This window comes from Coptis chinensis, chromosome 2 (genome assembly GCF_015680905.1).
Source record: "Coptis chinensis isolate HL-2020 chromosome 2, ASM1568090v1, whole genome shotgun sequence".
NCBI lineage: Eukaryota > Viridiplantae > Streptophyta > Magnoliopsida > Ranunculales > Ranunculaceae > Coptis > Coptis chinensis.
This window is the reverse complement of record NC_141457.1, coordinates 97,158,886-97,178,497: the sequence shown is the minus strand read 5'-3', so window position 1 is coordinate 97,178,497 and position 19,612 is coordinate 97,158,886. Positions and strand designations below refer to the sequence as shown.

The 19,612-nt window shown below is 35.1% G+C and overlaps 1 long non-coding RNA gene across 1 annotated transcript; it reads right to left on the bottom strand.

Annotated features, from left to right (window-relative positions):
- Positions 1 to 14,448: 14,448 nt before the first annotated feature.
- LOC147519384 (uncharacterized) lies at positions 14,449 to 16,124 on the bottom strand. The gene is made up of 2 exons (XR_015212182.1): positions 15,728 to 16,124; positions 14,449 to 14,858 (listed from the first exon to the last, which is right to left on the bottom strand). It is a non-coding gene; the product is annotated as an uncharacterized LOC147519384 (long non-coding RNA).
- Between the last annotated feature and the right edge of the window lie 3,488 nt (positions 16,125 to 19,612).

Below are 19,612 nucleotides of genomic sequence, written 5' to 3'. Positions count from 1 at the left end.
TGTGAAAGACACACTTGTTCGTGTCTTATTCAATAGGCTTTCACATCATCATAAGGAGGTTCTAGATATCATGAATGGGGGCAGTTTTTTTAGTAAAGGAGCCTTGGAGGCTTATAAATTCTTAGAAGATCAATCTAAGAGAAACAACAATTGGGGAGGTAACAATGTCTCCCGCTCCACTTTTTCTTCTTTTGAGGTTAAACCTGATCCCGAGCTTAGAACTCTTATCGATGCCCTCACTAAAAAGGTAGATGCAATCTCTGTTCAACAACAACCCACTTCAGTCGTGAACATAAACTCTACTCATTGTAATGTCTGTTTTAGTCTTGAACATTACGACTTCTATTGTCCTCTTGTCTATGAACAACCACCACCACAGCAAGAAAATGTATGCGCTTTTAATAACAACCCTAACACACAATGGAGGCAAAACACTAATTATAATCCACAACAACAAGCTATATCTCTAGGTTTTAATAATCAAAATGTTAGGCCCACTACAAACTTCAACTAGTTAGGTGCATGACCAGAACAGAGGTTTAGTGCCCATGACCCAGAACTATCAACATCCAGACATGAACGCTCAACAAGCCTTAATTCCATTCAAACCATCTACAGACAAAGTAGTAGTGACCTTGTTGGAAAAAAGAAATCAAATTATGCAACAAAACTCTAACTTGATGAAAGATCAGCATGATCAAAACTCTAACATGCTACAACAAACGATGCAAATGATGCAGTCTTTGTGCCAAAAGGTTATTGACATGTCTCCTAACCAAAATAATAACCAAACAGGCGTGCTTCCAGGTCAAGCAGTGCCTAATCCTACATCAACAAACACCGCCTTCGGAGTGAACAATATTCACTGTAATAGTGATATAAACCAAGGGGACCTACATGCAGTCACTACCCTTCGTTCAGGTAGAGTAGTTGATAACAAAGTGACTATGCTTGCAGATCGCCCGCAAAGGGAAGCTGAAAATGAAACCATACCGAATATTGTCATAGAAACTGAATACCCTACAACTGTAGAAGTTCCAGTCCAACCATAACCAAAAGGTACAACCTTACTAAATACCACCATAGAAATTGATGATCCTACACCTGTAGAAGTTCCAATATGGACACCTAGATGGAAAACGGCTAAAGATAAAATAAAGACTAATAATACTATTGACCCTTATGCTAAATATAGAGATAAACCACCGTATCCCCAGAGACTAGTTGTGTCTAAAAAAGATGAGAATTTTGATGATATTAGGGAAGTGTTTAAAAATCTGACTATAAACCTACCTTTTCTAGATGCTATAAAAAGTCTATCTGAACACGCTAAGTTTCTAAAAGAGTTGTGCACCAAGAAGAGGAAAACCAATATACCCCAAGAAGCCTTTTTAACTGAACAATATCCCTATTTATTTGAACATAATCGGGTTGTTAAGTCTGATGACCACAATTAGATCCTCTTTATCTAATACACCTTAGGCGATACCTTCATAACAACTGCTTTATTAGACTTGGGGGCGAGTGTTAACTTACTCCCATTTTATTTATTTAAACAGCTAGGTCTCCATGAACTTAAATCAACAAAAATGACTTTGCAGTTAGTCAATCGTTCTATTAAGTACCCCAAGGGCGTAGTTGAAAACATTCTCGTTAAAGTTCATGACTTTTAATATCCAGCCGACTTCGTTATTCTCGACACATAAGCTGCTCATGATTCCATTTCCATCATCTTCAGGCGTCCTTTCTTGGCAACCGCCAATGCCCAAATCAATTGTCGGGATGGCTCAATGACTCTTTTCTTTAGAAATCTTTTTCTAGATGTTAACATGTTTAGACTAAAGCAGGGACAACTAGGTTTGCCTATAGAAGGATAAGTGAAGTCCATTGAGAGTTTTGTATCTCACATTAGTGCGCCCGCTTTCGTCCTCACACTAGTAGATACCCTTCTTATAGAAGAAGACAAAGATCATAATTTCGAGTCCTTGGATGAGATTGATGACTTTCTTAAAGATGCAGATGAATACCATAATTATGTTGATGTGACCAAGCTAAATGAGGAATTCTATGAGTTTCTAAGAGCATGTGATGATCCACCCTCTCAAGCACTACTTAGAGCACCACCTGACCACCATCCACCTGAGCTAATCCCTCATGTTATCCAATCATTCTTCCCACCCTTTCCTTCTAACACTTATCCACATTTCAAGTATTTTCCACAACCATTCATTTTCTCACGATCATTTCCTTGGACACCCTTTCGTTCAAAGAAGAAGAATAAGGTGCATGCTCGATTATATTCTACGTCTATCAAGCTTTTCTCTCATTCCACTAAGTTGCGTCGTAAGAAGTCTTGGTGCTTGATTCTGTTTGGGGGTGCATTCCATATTAACTATTTATGGAAAGACCCACAACCTTTTTGGTTGTTGATATATAGTAAAAACATTATACATATATATTAGATAAAGTCTCAAGTATCTGACTTTATAAGACCCAAGTTTTTGTACAATACTACCTTTTTGGAGTATAGGCCACAGAAATTTTAGAACTTAAAAAGAGTTTTCAAATTTTGTTTGGGGTGGCGTATTTTGGTATTTCATTTCAAATCTTTTTGCTACCCTTTGCCTATCATGTTTACTCTAGTAGAGTCCATGTTAGTTAGTACGTAATAGTTTAATTGTGTCTCATGTTATCATATCTTTTTTATAATATTTTTGTTACATGTACTGCCAATTTTTGCCACGTTTCTATGGTAAATTCTTTCCTTATCTCTTTATACTTTGAGGACAAAGCGTTCAATTGTTTGGGGGTGGGATAAAAACATTTGTAATAATTTATGCACTTTTAGGATGTAAATTACTCACTTTTCTTTATAAAATATTAAAAATCATAAAAATTAGTTAGCTACATAATTTAATTGTGCTATTGAATTATTTCATGAACCCCCTTCTTCCAAATTGTTTGGGGGTGGTATATTTAATTTTAGCATATTGTACGTTAAGTTATTAAAATTGCATGTATAAATATCGAAATATAAAATCTATAGGCCTTGTTGATTTTATTGGGATGCATAATGTAATTATGTACCTTAATTTCGTGAAATTCTCTATTTCACTGAATTTCGGAAGCTAATCCGATAGGAGCCACAATAGGCGCATGCTTGATTTGTGAACGTATGATATTATTTTATTTACGTTAGAGTCTACTTATGTACCAAGCGCTATTTAATATTTCATGTTATCCCCATAACGGGAGGAACTCATATAGGAGTTGCATATATTTTTATTTATTTATATTAGTATAAATTAACCTTCTTTTTCAGGTACTCCCATTTACAAGCACATTTCTATGGTACTCTCTATTATTTATTTTCATTCCATACTTTGGGGACAAAGCATGATTTTGTTTGGTGGTGGTATAGAAACACGATGTAAATGTTTAAGCACATATTAGGCTGTATATTACGTATTATTTGTCTTATAAAAATTAGAAAAAATATATATAAAAAATATATAATTTATGTTATGCACTTAGTGATAATGGTATTGTTCCCTTCTCCATGATGATATTAGTCTAGAAATCTCACGTAGTATTTGAATTAGGATTAAAATTTTGAAACTTAGATTAATATATAGGTAATAGTCATTGCATCTTTTCATGAACATCTTGTATGAGCATCTATGATTGTACTTGGTAATATTTTTTTGAGACTTAAGTTAGAGTACTTAATACATATCCTGTGAGCATCTAGCCAAAAAGCCTATATAAATTAATATCTGAGTGATGACACAAGGGAGAAGTCAATTCCGAGTAGAGAAATCACACATCCACTTGCTTGATCACCATACCATATCTTAAGCGAAAATTTAGGTCCTCTTTGGATCGATATAGCTATAAATTCATACCTATATGAAATTTATTATCCGCTAGTCGCCCCACTAAGTCTTTCATTAGCCTTTTCACAAACCACAAATCCTTTGCCCAATAAAACAAAATAAAAAATAAAACCGTCCTACATATCTGCATAAGTCTGAGAAATAGGATGAGTGAAGAAAAGAAAAAAGAAAAATTTGTGTAAACAAAAATTAGTTAGTTGCTTCAAAAGAAAAAGAAAAGAAAGTTTCCATCCAAAGAAAAGAAAAAAAATAAAAAGTTAAAACTCCAAAAATATATTCAAAATGAGTCAAAAGCTAAAACAAAAGGGTTAAAGATGGAAACAAAGTGTATAAGCAAAGTAAGAACAAGGTTTTCTCTAGTTACATAATATGAAGACCTTATTTTCTCAGATTTGTATTTTTGAATATCCATTTCCTTCCTTATTTAACCAACACCTACTCCCCGTATCACCTAATAAAAACCTCTAGCTCAATTAGGAATATGTTGGTTTGATAGTAAGTGGTAGATGTGTTTGATCGACCTTGGCTTCCTTGGATTGTTATTGAGATTGTGAGAAAACGTGTGCCCACTGCACACTGGAGTTAGCAAACTTGAGTGGAAAAATCAGAGTGTTATGTGTCTTAACACATTCCTTGTGAGAACCTACTTAGGCACGCTACCCAAAAGTTTCAGAAAAAGACCTGTCATTGCATTTCATAGCATAGTTCATTGTATAGTTGTTTATCTTAAGATGATTTAATTATTATGCATGTATTAATTTAAGAGTTAGATTGATGATCCTTGTTTAAATGCTAGTTAGATGTATAGATATCTAAGATAAATTAGGGATAATTACTTTTATTTCTTAGTCGTTGTAGTATAAATGAAGTTTGTGAGTACCTTTTCTGAAAAACTCTCACAAGGCTATAACTCGTCCACTAGGGAATTCTTAGTGGTTTAAGGCTTTATTGCATATGGTCAATGCAGTTGCACGAAACGAGAGTAGTTAAGAATATATTTTTGGTCACTTATTTTAATTTCACATATTTACTTGAGGACAAGCAAAATGTTGTTTGGGGGTAGTTTGATAAAAGTCCAAAACTGTAGTTTCAACCCCTTAATAGTATTATATTTAGGCTAATTATGTTTATAATAAATAAGAGTTAGTAATATTTACGTGTTTTTGTGTATTTCAGGTATTGGAATCAATTATGTGAAAAAATATATCATTTTTGTAAAAGAAACGAGTCAGATTGCTTGCTAGAGAAATTATATAATTAAAGCCCAAGTTTCAAGGAGAAAAAACTTTTTTAGAGCCTAGTCAAAGCTGAAAAGTCAAAGTCAACGCGGGTAGAAAAAGAGCAAAAAAAGAAACAGAACTTTCCTAGGCCGTATCTTTGGACTCAGACCTCGGAATTAGGCCTATTATATGTCAAAATGACCATCTCGGAAAGAGCTTTCTAATGGTCTAAGCATTGACCCAATCAGAGTAGTAAAAATATATGAAAATAGTATTATAATAAATTCCTGCAGATAAACCCTTTTTCGACTTAAGTAATTAGGTTTTGGGCTTGATTTAGTGGCCCAAAACACAGCTCCAAAGCCCATGCACGAAATTGTAAACCTAACCCTCTACTATATAAAGAGGATAAAGGCAAAACTCTATTATCTCTCCCTCCCATTAGTTAAAATAATTTAGCTCTCTCTCTCCCCTTTCTTTAGTTTGGTATAGTTTAAGTAATTAATTAGGGTTTATAATTGTAGCCTCCATAAAACCTCCATTAAAATATCTTCAAGTTATTATTATTATTCAATTTAATTGCTTCTCTTTCTATTATGTCTTCTTCCCATTCTTTTATTCATGATAGTCAAATGAATCAAAATTAAACTCCCATTAGAGGGAGTTTAAATGAAGCTTTGAGAGGACTTGATTTGTTAGTATAGATTGTTGTTTAGGGTTTCAAGTTTAGGTTTTTCTTGACTTAGAGATACGAAGAGTTTAACCTAAACTAGAGAATAGTGAGTTTGTCATGAGAATAGGAACAAACTTTCTCTCATGTTAATTAGTTTATGACTAGAGATAGTATAAAGTAATTAGGGATCATTAAAGATCTAGTCTTTATATTTTAACCTTGTGTGAGAATATCTAGACTAGGGTTTTCTATACAAATCTATGCTAGCATATTAAAAAAAATAAAAAGTGGATTTCAATCTCTTTCTATTCTTCTCCATATTTTATTCAAGTCATATTTAATTGCTTTAATTAAATTAGTATAAGTTAAATTCATATATTTAGTTTTGTAGTATAATTTCACATCCATAATATTGCTCTCAACACTGTTTCCATGTGTTTGATTAGTTGAATTCGTTTAAGTCTAGAGAGTTAAGAGTGGAGCGATTCCATTATATATATATATATATATATATATATATATATATATATATATATATATATATATATATATATATATATATATATATATATATATGAGTAGGAAATAAATAATTTATAACGTAAGAATAAGTTAGAGAGATCTAGTATTGATTTTACGTATATCACCTACCTCTATCTTGAGTAGCCATGATAAACACTAAATTTATTCTGACTCCATATGACGTGGCACCTCAAAAAAAAGAAATGGGAAATTTGTCCAAACCCCCCACTTTTGTCACTAATGTTGCATAAGCCCCCCATATTTGTAAACATCACGATTTACCTCCCGCTCTGTCTAACTTTTTATCCAAGTTCTGTTGGTATTTCACATAATACCAAAAGTACCCCTCAATGATGTACATTGACTAAATTACCCTTGAAGATTTCTTTTGTCGTTTTCTCACTTTATTACATAAACTATCCTTTAAAAATAGCGGGAAAACTATTTGGGTTTTTATTATAGTAAACCCCTTTAATTTTATTGAACCCTAGTACTTAACTCTCCGTTGACGATTCAACACTCTCCGTTGACGGCATTCTCAATTCTTTTCTCCAACTTCGATTCAACGACAAGTGAAGTTTGATCTACTGATTCCACTATATTTTCTCTCTCTTTGCAGCACGATTCGACGGCAAGTGAAGTAAGTTTGTTGTAAACCAATTTTCCCTTGCATGTTTCTATTTATATGTTTTGATACTTTGATTTGTATAGTTTGCTATAAATATGGGGGGTTTACACAAATTAACCCTTTGTATATATTATTGCAGAAATGGTAGAGTATGGTTTCAGGACTTTAAGATTTCATTGTGGAGGAGAGCTTAGAGTAGATTCAAAGAAGGGTGTGAAAGTGTTCAATTACGTGGGTGGGGATGTAGTCGATTCTTCATTATTGGATGTTGATCTTGCAAACTTGATAGACATGATTGCATGGATCAAAGACCATGTTCCAGGTCCTCCTGATCCTGTAATTGAAATAGAGTGGGTTGATGGTGAAAATGTAAGGAAAATAACTTCTAATCGGGATTTGTTAAATATGTGGGTGCATGCAAAGCCTGTTAGGCGTAGTTATATTCATTTGTATTTGAAGCTGACTGAAATGATAACTATGAGTAGTGATAGTGATGGGGAGAGTTTCCACAATGATAGTAGCCCCTCAAGTGGTAATGAGAGTGAAAGGGGTTTTTGGGGTGATAATGAAGAAGACTTGTATAATATGGAAAAAGAGGAAAGGGAAGGGAATGAAAGTGGGGGAAGCATGTCTATGCATGAGGGTAGAACATATAAAATGGGAGAAGTGTTTGACTTAGATGAGTGGCCTGAGGTGGGAGTATATGACAAACTTGAGAAGTTGACCAATAACAGTTCCTAAAGGCCCAAACTTTTAACATATAAAATAGGACTTTTAGATAGTGGGGAACAAGAACCACATGAGAGAGACCACAATAAAACAAGTCTTGACAAACCTGAGGAAAAGACACAAAATATTTCTTCAGAGAGACAGGGGAAGGGGAAGTATATCCAGACATAAGGAATCCAGACAGAAGGAAGGACACAAAATGATGGTTTACCTCCTGATCTGAACAATGATGATTTACCTGCTGCTTGTGAGTTTCTGACCCTTATTAATTTTATTTTAAGACTAATTTTAATCTTAATTTATTTGTTGGTTGTACATCATTTTTAACCCTAACTTATGTTTGTTTGCAGCTGCTAAGTTTCATAGAAAGAAAAAGATAAATGTTGAACAGATTGATGCAGATAATATATTTCCAAGTTCATCTGATGAGGAATATGAGCCAGGGGATGAGATCGAATTTTGGCAGTGATAGTGAAGGTTATGTGGGTTTGGTAGATGAGAATGAAGATTGTAGTATACGACAAGATGAGAATGAAGTGCCTGTAAATGATGATTTACTAAGTCAGGTAGTTCACAATACATTTGAGATACCAATTGATGAGGGTGTGGCTACTAAGGAACATGAGCCTAACCTATATGTGGGTAAAAAATGGAAGGATAGATATGAATGTAAAGATTACCTCAGAATGTATGCTATTAAAAATAAGTTTGTGATTTGGTTCAAGAGGAATGATAGCAATAAGATTGAAGGTGTCTGTATGAACAAAGGCAAATAAACATGTGGTTGGAGGGTTTATGTCAGGATAATGATAGATAACCACACCATGAAGCTCATAGGTTTAACAGATGAACATTGTTGTGAGGCTGATGCTGAAGATAAGAATCCAATGGCTAATGCTACATGGATTACAACTCATGTTGAGAATGATATGAGGATGCATCATGGGAGTTTTAAAGATAAGGACATCAAGTCAATAATATTGACTAGATTTTAGGTCAGGATAAAGTACTGGCAGGCTTAGAATGCATGGAACCTAGCCATGGAGAGGATACATGGTAATTATGATTTTTTTAAAAAAAAATTAAGCTAGGGTTAGGCAGACCCCCACCTGTATTAATTCAACTATTTCGTACATATATTTGGCCACTTGCATCATCATTTACAATACATTGCAGTCTATGATCTAGTGGAGGGACAAATTGTACAACAAAATTAGTCGCATCATGATGAGAAGCTAAATAGTCCGCACTTCGGTTCACTTCTCTATAAACATGAGAGAAAGATATAAAAGTGAATTCGATCTTTTCATATCTATAGCTTTTAGCATGTCCATGCAGAACCAAGGGGTTTCTCCAAATTGTTGATTGCATTCACAAACCGCAGAGAGTCCGACTTCGACCTCCACTTCCTTATAGCCTTCGCTATACATCCGTAGGCATATGTTGATAGCTTTGATTTCTGAACAAAGCCACGACGCCAAGCCTCCACTGCCACTAAACCCCGCTAACACCTACCCCTCATTGTCTCGATAACTCGCCTTGTCCTGCTCCCTGCGCTTCAATCGCTCCATCGGTATTGGCCTTCACACTTTGTCATTTGGAGGCCTCCACACACACATTCTACTTGCCTTGGCGTCATATATTTGGGTTCGATGTTAAGTCTCAAACAGATCCCTAACTCTTTGCCGAATCCGGACTTCGGCCTTAAGACTTGCGGTAGTTCTTTATATCTCATTCCATTTTCTCATAAAGGTTTTGCTCTGTCTTGGCAACATGCTGAAATCTACGATCGTTCCTTTCCTTCCATAGGTATGCCACTGATGCGCAGAAAAAAAACCTTGTAGATCTCTCCCAACTCTTCTTCTTTACATATGCGAAGGATAGACGACCACTCTCTATTTGCTGTGCGGTTATCAGTGCTGATACCGAGCAGTCGCTTGACTCTAGATATGACTTCCTTGGAGTACAAACATTCAAAGAACAAGTGACCTGAGTATTCTCGGGCTATTGTTGCATAGGCAGCATGGTAATTATGATTTGTCATATGCTAAAGTACCTGAGATGTGTAGGCAACTGCTAGTTTCTAACCCTGAAAGTATTGCAAAATGTAGTTTCCATCAAAATTATAAGAGTTTTGAATATTGTTGTATATCTTTCAAGGCATGTATAGATGGATTCATACTAGGGTGTATACCTCTCATAATACTTGATGGGTGTTTTCTGAAAGGGAGGTATGGGGGTGTTAGTCTGTCAATTATTGAACTGGATGGTAATAATGGGTTATTTCCTTTAGCATTATATATATGTGGTTTAGAGAACACAAAAACTGTAGGAACCATTATTTCAGAACGAATATTTCTACAAACCGCGAGAACCTACGCGCAGCGGAATGAATGGGGTTCTCACGATTTTGGATAGAGAACATACCTTTTAGATCCGGTTTTGATAACTCTGAGAATCCAAGCTTTATGAATCCGAATCAATAAATCAACCCCTTGATCTTCTGTTGTATTCCTTTAGAATAGATTGGACGTTGTGTGGACAACGATCTACCAACCCCCTTTTTTCTCACAAAGCTAGATCTAATTTTGGATCTATCTTTCCTTGTCTCTTTTTCTAATACAGTGAATAGTGAATTTTGGCCAGAGAGAGAGTATTCTATTTATAGGTTACAACAAGGACCATGAGGAGAAATTAGGGTTGGGCCTCCTGACGGGCTTGGGCTTCCCATGTTCGCCCAGAACACACGGCCCAAGTCCGTTAACAAATGGCTTATTCCACTAAAGGTCATTGTTGCACTACCGCCCTAATCCCAAATTACGTGTCAGCGTTTATAGGCTCCATATTATATGCTCGTTGATCTCCCCGTGTTTAAGATATCAAATGTTCGTTGATTAAGTCAAGTTACTAACAACTACATTAATCAACTTCTTATGTCCTTGAGTAGTACCACTCAACCTCATTGTCATGTCGGAATAAATCCACCTGCAGGGTTTACATGACAATCTTTTTGAGCTCCTCAAGGGGACATCATCAACCCGACTTCTTGCGAGACATGGATTCCTTCTATAATCACCAACACACTTTACATACAATGTCATTACCCAATCCATCGAGTTTGTTAATTCATAAATAAATCTCACTCATTGATGATTTAAAGCAATGTACAATGCATGTAAGTGGCTGTTATTATATCCGGATTAGGAGAACAAACATCCATAATAACAGAGGCGTTTGTTCTCTTATATAGTCAGTATAAAGAGAAACAACCTCACTTGGTCCTGTTCAATACACACAAAGTGTACTAGTGTAATCATATAGTCAAGATAGACTAATACCAGATTATACTACAACCGTACTAATAGTTTGTCCAAATCCATCTAGGTTGTGAACGATTACTTATACTTTATAAGGTACTGATGATATGATCTTCTGTGTGTTCACACCATATCATCTACAACATAAAGTATTAGACACATGCATATAACTAATAACATATATAATATGCATAACATTTGCCCATATGATTCTCATTCAAATATAAAGAATTAGAGTTAATACAAAAGTAATGTTTTTAGTATATAACCCTATCAATCTCCCACTTATACTCAAAGCATTGCTTTTTAGTATACTACTAACAAAAACATGGACACATTTCTTGGATATTATGGCTCCACATATCAGCAGACACCCTACAAAATTAACCATTATTTCTAATAGGCAGAAAGGGTTGATTAATGCAGTTGCAACTCATTTCCCTGATTAGAACCAAAGGTTCTGCTTCAGACACATGATGAATAACATGAAAACCAAATTTAAAGGCTTGGAACTTGAATCATAGAATGCTGCAAAGACTTTCTCACCATCAGAGTTTGTGAAGCTTCTAGATAAAGTTACTAAAAGAGATGACAAGGCAACATAGTATTTAATGAGTGAACACCCTTCTCTTTGGGCAAGATCTCAGTTTGATGCAACTAGTAAGTCAGATCACCTTTCAAACAACTTCAGTGAAGCTTGGAATAGTTATATCTTAGAAGCTAGGGACAAGTCAATTGTTAAGATGGTGTCAGCTATTATGGTTTTGCAGATGAAGTTGTTGTATGATAGAAAGGAGAAATATGAGAGTTGGAGTGATGATGAGTTGGTGCCTAGGGTTAAGAATATCCTCAGAAAAAGAGAATATCAAATTGGCCCTTATCATGTCAGTCCTTCAGATAACAACACTTACCTAGTGATACTTACAAGTGGTGTTTGGTGGAATGTAAGTTTAATTAATAGGACTTGTGACTGTAATGAATGGCAAGTTACAGGGATTCCTTGCATTCATGTTGTGGTTGTGATCAAGCCAAGGAGATTTCCAATAGCTCAGTAAGTTTTAATTAAACTTTCAATTTAAGTTTTCAATTTAATTTATTCAATTTAATTGGGTTAATTGAAGCTCTACTTCATATAGGTTCTGTAGTCCCTATTTTACTGCAAAAGCATACAAAGCTGCTTACAGATGAAGTTGTTGTATGATAGAAAGGAGAAATGTGAGAGTTGGAATGATGATGAGTTGGTGCCTAGGGTTAAGAATATCCTCAGAAAAAGAGAATATCAAATTGGCCCTTATCATGTCAGTCCTTCAGATAATTAACACACTTACCTAGTGATACTTACAAGTGGTGTTTGGTGGAATGTAAGTTTAATTAATAGGACTTGTGACTGTAATGAATGGCAAGTTATAGGGATTCCTTGCATTCATGTTGTGGTTGTGATCAAGCCAAGGAGATTTCCAATAGCTCAGTAAGTTTTAATTAAACTTTCAATTCAAGTTTTCAATTTAATTTATTCAATTTAATTGGGTTAATTGAAGCTCTACTTCATATAGGTTCTGTAGTCCTTATTTTACTGCAAAAGCATACAAAGCTGCTTGCAGATGAAGTTGTTGTATGATAGAAAGGAGAAATGTGAGAGTTGGAATGATGATGAGTTGGTGCCTAGGGTTAAGAATATCCTCAGAAAAAGAGAATATCAAATTGGCCCTTATCATGTCAGTCCTTCAGATAACAACACTTACCTAGTGATACTTACAAGTGGTGTTTGGTGGAATGTAAGTTTAATTAATAGGACTTGTGACTGTAATGAATGGCAAGTTACAAGGATTCCTTACATTCATGTTGTGGTTGTGATCAAGCCAAGGAGATTTCCAATAGCTCAGTAAGTTTTAATTAAACTTTCAATTCAAGTTTTCAATTTAATTTATTCAATTTAATTGGGTTAATTGAAGCTCTACTTCATATAGGTTCTGTAGTCCTTATTTTACTGCAAAAGCATACAAAGTTGCTTGTAGTGGACATATAACACCATACTTGCATGAGGATGAATGGCCGATAGTGAGTACTTTACAATATTTACTACAATGTTTATACTTGTACCCTACAATGTTTGATTGTTTTATATGTTTATTTTTGGTACAGCCTACAAAAACTTATTAGGTTTACCCACCAATCAAAACCAGACAACCAGGGAGGCCTCGAGTTAATAGAAAAAGGGTGATGATAAAAATAGGAAAAAATGTTCTAGGTGTGGAGAGCATGGCCACAATATTAGGGGATGTCAAGGTGGACCAGTTGGTGGCAATGATACCATTAATGCTAAAACTGGAGCCCAAGTTGGAAGAACAAGAGGAAAAGGTGGGAGACCAAGAACTAGAGTACAAAAGAATCCTTTTCTTCAAAGAACATTCAATCCTAAAACGGGATCTCAAGTTCCTGAATGTGAAGGTGGGAGAGGGAGAGGAAGGGGTGGTAGAAGAGAAAGGAGAAGGGGAAGGAGTGTTGAATGCCAGAGTGAAGACCAAGTTTTTGAAAGACATAGTGAAGGTGAGCCTGGAAGAGGGAGAGGAAGAGAAAGAGGGAGAGGAAGGGGTGAATGCCAGAGTAAAGACCAAGTTTTTTAAAGGCAGAGTGAAGGTGAGCCAGGAAGAGGGAGAGGGAGAGGAAGAGGAAGAGGGAGAGGGAGAGAAAGGGGTGTTCAAACTCGAAGTCAAGGTGAGACAGAAATAGGAAGTGGTGGGGGTGTTCAAAATCATAGTTAAGGTGAGACAGAAATAGGAAGTGGTGGGGATGTTCCAACTCAGAGTAGAGGCAGATGAAGGGGTGGTCAAAGAGGGGGAAATGCTTCACAATCACAGACTTCACATGCTACAATATCACAAATTCAAGCCTCATGCACTGATGTAGAGCAAGGAAGACCTATTTTGAACATACCTGGCATGCCACCCATGCCTCCTCCACCAAAAAGAAGGAAGCAACAAGGAATGACATCAACTCAAGCATCATGCACTGGTGGAGCTTCACAACCTACTAAAGATTGGAAACCATGACTGAAGTGTTGGAGTGTTTGATTGGGTATTTTGTATGGTTCATGGGTTGTTTTTACTTTTTGATGGGATGTTGTTAGGTACTTTTGGGTCCTATGGTCCTATGTTATTCTAGTACTCTATTTTTATGTTGTTTGTGTTCTTCTACTACTCTACTGCAGTAGTGTTTTAAGTATTTTTATGTTGCATGTTTGGAATGTTGTAGTGCTATTCTTATGCAGTTATTGTCATATGGTATTGAGTTTGCAGTGCATGTTAGGTGCATGAGTTTGCAGTTATTGTCATATACGTGGTGCATATTGTTTTGTTTTTGTTATTTGTTTATTTGTTAGGTATGTTACTAGTACTAGTAATTGGAGAATGAATGTGCTGACAGGAAAAAAAAAACAGAGAAGTGAATGTGCTGACAGGAAAAAAAATAGAGAAGTGCATGTTGCCATTAATTAATTTAGAAGTGATAGGTTTTTAATAAGTTGTGTTACATCATAAACATTGCCCTCTATTTACATCTTCACAGGGCCATCAATACAAAGCTTCAATTTCCCTTCTTCCATATTTTTCCGGTTCATTTTGTCATGTGCACTTTCTACATTCAACTCTGCTAGAACTTCGTCAAACCACTTGAAGCCTCTGCATATAGGGGAACCATTACAGCTCAAAAACCTTTTTCCTTTGCTATGCTCCACTCCACTCACTTAACTTTCATGGTTTGTCCACAACCTTTGCCACAAGGATAGTGTAGCCAAGGACAGTCAGGTTTCCAATGGTCACACTCTCAACAATTAAAACAAAGGCCATATGTGCTACTTGATGGTACCATTTGTCCCTGAAAGCAGAAAACATCAAATTTAAAACAACTTCACACATTTATCTAAACCCCCCAAAAGAGTATTTGTCTAAACCCCCAAAATTGGATTTCATTTTGTCTAAACCCCAAAAAAATAATGTTTTTATTTGACTCTACCCCCATCAAAAACCAAAATGTGTTTTCAACAGACGACAGACGATGAACCAAAGAATCGAATCGAAGAACTAAAAAATTAGGGACCCCAAAAATTTAGGAAGATTAAGCAAGAAGAACCCTATAAAAATGTTTTCAATAGACGACGAACCAAAAATGTATTTTCAGACAGATGACGAACCAAAAAAAAAAGAATCAAAGATAAATCCAAAAAAATTAGGAAGATTAAGCAATAAGAAAAGTTAAACTCTATCAAACCTTGCTTGAGCCACCACTACCGCCACCCATCATAACAAATAACGTTGTTACTCTAAGAATTAAACGCTTCTAAAAAAATAAGGAAGAAAATAAAATGAGAAAGACGAGTTGTATTTAGGATCAATGAAAGAATTGTCAGATATGTATAGGGTGGACCAAAGGTTATAATCAGTATTTCATAACTGGTCTTTTTTCGGACAAAAACAAAATTTGATAACGGCTCTTTTTGAGGGATACTTTTGGTATTAGGTGAAATACCAACTAAATTTGGATGAAAGTTAGACGAAATGGGGATAAATCGTGATGTTTACAAATGTGGAAGGTTTATGCAAAAGTGGTGACAAAAGTAGAGGGTTTGACAAATTTCTCCAAAAAGAAATAAAAATATATTTCTTCTCTTCCGTTCTTACTAACCAAGAAAAAAAAAACGTAATCTTCCTTTCTTCGCACCAAATGAAAAGAAGAATTTCACTTACAAAAAATAATAAATGATTCTCCCAGCTTGGTTGATCACCGTTATTTATGTTTGAGTGATTACTTCCTACTGCTAGTTTAGTTAAAGCATAATATGGATATGAAGGGGATGGCTGTTGTTGATATGAGATGGATACCACTGCTCGAAAGTACTGTACTCCTTAAGTGAGGAGAAAACTTAACTTCACTTGAGAATCTTTGAATTGGTATTCAGCAACAAGACCATCTATTTGTTCTCAAAATTTTCAAGAATTCCTTGTATGGCTGTGAGGCTGTCGTTGCATGAACTGCTTTTGGGGGAGACTTGGCAATTTTTCTTTGGGATTGAGATTAGATAATCTGGAATTAGCACAGTTTCTTTCTTTGTTTACGAAAATATAGATGTCAAAATATTTATTTTGGTAACCAAATCTTAACAAAACCAAACAAATCCAAAAAAGAGAGAGAGAACGTGTTTTTTTAGCCGCGAAAATTCATCTTCCTTTCCTAACCCAAAAATAAAGAGCACTCAAAATTGTCCAAGAACTTGATGCACGTGTGTATTATATCAAGTCCACAGATCTCAACATACTATGCATAATTTTGATAGTCATAAAAGTATGTCTTGATAGTCATAAAAGTATGTCGGGCACCACACTTTTTTAAAATATGTTTATAAAAGCTCTTTCATGATCTTCAATAGTTTAGTAAAATTAAGTGTCTGTTCAGATGTGGGTACGCGCCTAATACGAGTTTTTGCAATGCATAGTTGACGTAGCTGGACTTGCTACTAATTAAAGTTTCTAACGGAAGATGATCGTTTCTGTCTTATGCGTTGAGAGTTTTGTATGGAAAATTTCAATGAACAACTAGTACCTCCTGGGAATTAAATGTCTGTCTTCAAATTTAGCTTCTTTAGCTCCAAGTAACCATTGAATGTATTATTTCCTCCTAGTGCTCAGAATTTCGCTGCACATTTTTATCCACCACGTAAACTTCATTTTCCTACATATGCTCCCAATTCATCAGTTCAAGTGTCTAATCACTTCCCAATAAATACTATTCTTTATATTTATGATACGCAAATCCATGCAGAAAATTCTCGGGATGGCATTACGGCATCCAGTTCTAGACTTCTAGTCACTTAATTGTTCCCCCAATCAAATAGATCCAATTGTTCCCCCAATCAAATAGATCCAGTACTGCAGATAGGCATCGTCAGGAGGTAGGATGCAAGATGGAAAGAAAAGTCAAGGGAATCAGATGCTACGCAAGCATCCAAAGCATGTCAAGATAACTTATCATCTACACTTCTACAGAAGGCACAAATCAAATCAGCAAGCACAACTATAAAGCTGAGTCCAATGCCCCGTTTCCTCACAAAAGTGGAGTGGGAATGATTGAATGAAGTGGCGATTTTTACTCCCAATCTAATCTGGATAATAGTCTCTATATATAGAGAGATATAGAGAGTGTTTTTAAGAACGTGGAGTGCATTTTACGCTAGATGAAATAGAGTCAAATTGAAAAACACAAATGGCTTGGCGCTAAAAAAAAAAACATATTATTTGGCGCCTAGAATGAGTTTTCTTATTATTTTATTTCACTGTTCGAAGTGGCCGTGTTGGGAATTAGATGTTCTCAAACTACACCAGTTGAAGTGGCGTAAAATAATCTGAACTATTGGACACTAAAATTTATTCCCTATCTTCAAAACACTATGTTTTGGAGAAATGCAGATAGAGAGTGGTCGCACCATTGTACTCGGCCTAAACATGAGTTTTCGCGGCTCAAACGTTCTCTCTCTTTTTTTGGATTTGTTTAGATTTAGTTACCAAAAAATAAATATTTTGACAGCTATATTTTCGGTAGCAAATAAAAAGTGGTGTTAGAGCATGACTAATGGGATTGTGTAAAACACTTGTAGTGTAAATTTACACAATTTTCACTAAAAAACCTCTACCCAATGGTATTATGTAAAATGATTTTTAACTTAAAAATGTTTAAATGGTTGTTTAAAAATGAAAATAGTTTTACACATTTTTTTAACTCAATTAGTTCTAATAGCATTACCAATGGATTGTGTAAAATTTACACAATCACATAAGTTGAGCCACATGTGTTTTTAAAAGAGATTTACACAACGAGTTTTGTAAGTAAGTGATATTCTCCTTCAGGAATATCAGGCACGTGCTCAGCATGGTGGAAATACCACACCGATCTCTGATACACCTCACCGACCTATGTCACCAGATTGCATCCCCACTCTACGAGATCGCTCCCGAATAGTTCGTATCATCATACAGACCGATCTACAGCGTGAATCATCTTATCTTCTAGAAGTAATCATGAAGAAATCTACACGTCGCGCAAAATCAATCACCACCATCGACCACTACCGCAAGCTACTAAGTCAGGCTACTAATCTCCATCATTACAGCAGACATATAAACACAGTTCTCACATGCCTCCTCAATCCTGACCCTACATTGGTGTTGTTCTTTACACGTGTTGGGTGAGGATTCACTTGAATCACCTATAAATACTCTCCATATGAACTACGCCAGACCTGATTCTTCTCTCCCCCTAGAATCCAGATAAGATACGTAGGCAGTTCGCTCCTCAACGAACTCAGTCTCAACCATAATCTAATCCGTTCTCCCCCTCTCTTTGTATATAAATGAAATACCAAAACGCCCCTTTACAAATTTAATAGGAAAAAAAAAACACATCCACTAGTGAGCCAATGAATTTTTTTTACAAAATGTGTAAAAATAAATGATGTTGGCTTCCCATTGGTTTAAAATAATGATAATACAAAACTTATGGAGTCCCATTTTTTAAGAAGTAAGTAGTTAGAACTAATTGAGTTAAAAAAATGTATAAAATTGTTTTCATTTTTAAACTAAAAGTGTTTTTACACATCTCCATAGGCAGAGAAATTATAGAGTTGGATCTTTAAATTTACACTAAAAGTAGTTTATACAATCCTATTGGTCATGCTCAAAGTACCTAATACCTACTACCCAATACCTATTACTTTAAAAAATGGGACTCCACAAGTTTTGCATTATCTTTATTTAAATTAATAGGAAGCCAACACCATTTGTTTATTCAAATTTTGCAAAAAGATTTCATTGGTCCACTCTTGATTGTGTATTTTACCCATTACACTTATTGTGTATTTTACCTATTACATTATCTAATCTTAATCCCAAAGAAAATTTATTGAGATTGGGTGCACCCCCACAAGTTGTCTTGTGCAGTTACCCTCTTTGAATCCAAACTCTTTTAGAAATGTGATTTATGTATATCCTGCTCCAAATAAACTCCACCATGAAAAACAATGAATTATAAGTTGATTTTTCGTAGAAGTATTTTTCTCACAATATAGATTATTCTTAGAAAAAATCAGCACATTTGAAGATGTCTAGATGTATCAAAATTTGCTTACAGTGTTATAAAATTATCCAACGGTCCAGATTTTTCAAATTTCAAAATAATTTTTGACAAAGTTAAACATTTTTGTTTTGGCTTATTTTTTTGTAAAAAGATTCTCTATTATAATAAGATTATTTTCACCAAAAATCAGCACAGTAGTGGAGTCCATTTGGAGTTCATATAACTGGCTCGAACATATATTGGTCAAAGCTACCAAGTTTTAGTTGGAAAGGAAGAGGGGTTTCTTAAGTTTGCATATTTGTTTCTATATTTTTGTTTTAAAATTTTTGGAAAGAGAAAACAATATTTTTGGTGCCACGTCATTGGGAGTCTGAAGAGAGTCGAAAACAGGAGTCTGAATAGAAGCGCTCTGTGATAGAACAACAAAATCAAAATTTATTTATTTTGCAGAGATGTTTTTGGTGTTAACGAATGTAAAAGTATTTCACAGCAATATTCTCAAGAAT